This window comes from Medicago truncatula, chromosome 1, assembly GCF_003473485.1.
Source record: "Medicago truncatula cultivar Jemalong A17 chromosome 1, MtrunA17r5.0-ANR, whole genome shotgun sequence".
Classification (NCBI taxonomy): Eukaryota; Viridiplantae; Streptophyta; class Magnoliopsida; order Fabales; family Fabaceae; genus Medicago; species Medicago truncatula.
In genome coordinates, this window is record NC_053042.1 from 51,189,754 (window position 1) to 51,191,978 (window position 2,225).

A 2,225-nucleotide genomic window follows, 5' to 3' on the forward strand; every position below is an offset into this window, starting at 1 on the left:
TAAATGCAATATAAAACATGAATTACGAAGAACTAAATTCATTATTCACAAAAACCATCAACGGGTAAAATCATACATCATAACATGTGGTGGCAATTGGCAAATGTAAAGTCAGGAAATTTAAGCTACAAGAGGGTTTAATCTTCTGACAAAGATTTGCACTGCTTTTCGGTTGGAAAGCAGTGAATCACATTCCGGTAACAACTAATTGTCCTGGATCTTGCGACCGTAGTGAATCACATTCCGGTAACAGCTACAAGAAGGTTTAATGTTCCTAACAAAAAAGAGGGTTTAAGCCAACAATTCCCCAAGCTGAGCGCCACCACCCACCCAGTGGCGGAGCCACGTGAGGACAGGGGATGGCCATGGCCACCCCATCAATTTGTGGAAATTACCAAAATACCCTTGGGTTAAAATGAATTTTACAACCATGCCATCCCCACTTTTTCTAATACTAACAGGGAAGCATGCCAAGAATATGCAGAAGTGGAGAAACTAGCATATAAATTGCATATAAATTTATGGAACTTATTAGTTTAGTATCAAATAGGGTCCGTGACTTCTTTATACATAACACCAGCAACATAAGACTCAACCATTATCCACCTTGTCCCTACACTCATCTGGCTCTTGGTCTTGGACATGACAAGGACACTGATGTCTTGACTGTGCTTGCTCAAGATGATGTAGGTAGTTTATAAGTTAAAAGAAAGAAAATCAGAATTGACAAACGATAAGAATCCTCCCAAATATTCAAAAATCAACTGGGGCAATTTCCGAACTGCTTGAATGCAAAGTAATTTTACTAAATCCAATGTTGATAACCTCCAAATTTTTCATTTCAAGCTTTCCTAATAGATATTTGTAATAATCGAATATAAATTTGTAGTTTATGAACATACTTAACAATCAAGGGCGGACCTGGACTAACAATATCATTGATTCATTGGGGCACAATTTTTTCTCAAATAATTAAATATTAAATTCAATAAGAAGTTACACTAAAAATATTCGTAGCAACCAAAATTACTAAGAAAATGCTCTATTTTCCATTTGTTGAAAAAACAAGAAATAAGACATTTGAAAGGTAAAATCAATTTTGGAGTACAGACACGAAGATCGAATTATCTAAATAACCATCCTGATTCAATTACACAATAAAAATTGATTTGAGAAGCTTAAGCAAGATTATACAATTTCAATCACCTTTGCAAAATAGAGATCAATTTCAATTTTACTCCAATTAGAGTTTCAAAATCAGAAGCTAAAAATTATACAATAATCATCCAGATTAGAACAAAATTCCAAACCCTAATGATATTATAGCGAAAACCTAAAATCTAAAATAATTTCAATTTTAATATAGTAATCAAAATAGAGCCAAAATTGGGAGTTTATAAAAAAGAAGGAAAAAGTGAGATGACCTAAAATAGAGATGTTGGTGACTGGTGTGGTGGTGCTAAGCTGCCGACTGTAGTTGGTGGACGCCGTCGTCGTCGGTGGTGGGCTGAATGCTGGTGGGTGGTGGCGCTCAGCTTGGGGAATTGTTGGCTTAAACCTCTTTCTTGTTAGGAACATTAAACCCTCTTGTAGCTGTTACCGGAATGTGATTCACTGCGGTCGCAAGATCCAGGATAATTACCGGAATGTGATTCAGTGTTTTCCGACCGAAAATTTAACCCTTTACTTTACATAACATCAATAAAGTCCTGGATCTTTCCAGTGAGGGTTTTAACGAAGATTTGCATCTGTAAATCATAAATCATAACATGAATTAGATCGATACATCAAACTTGAATCAGAACCTAATTCAACAGATCGGTACAATATGAACAGATAAACCGGAATCTAAGACCAGAAATTAAATTAAATCAACGTTTTGCCTATGGATCTGATGAATTTTGAGATGAACAAGTTCATGTAAAGCCAAAAGTTTGATTGAATTGAATCAAATACAACATATTAAAAACAACGTTTAACAAATATATCAGAATATTTCAAAAGAAACTATTAGATTCGTTCATACAACGATTGTGTTCAGGAATCATGAGTTTAAACAAGCTATGCAAAACCTACAACATCGAATTCAAACAGATCTACAATCTTAAGAACGAACACAATATCGATTGGAGAAAATTCAGAGAGGAATGGAAATTACCTTGAAGAGAAGTTAGGTCACAGAGGAGAGAAGAATTGAGATTTGTTCGAAGAGAATTGAGAATGAG

General features: G+C 34.9%; 1 long non-coding RNA gene across 1 annotated transcript; it reads right to left on the reverse strand.

Moving 5' to 3' along the window:
- Positions 1 to 2,225, reverse strand: LOC120577929 (uncharacterized). Its single transcript, XR_005643887.1, has 2 exons — positions 2,159 to 2,225; positions 1 to 1,748 (listed from the first exon to the last, which is right to left on the reverse strand). It is a non-coding gene; the product is annotated as an uncharacterized lncRNA (long non-coding RNA).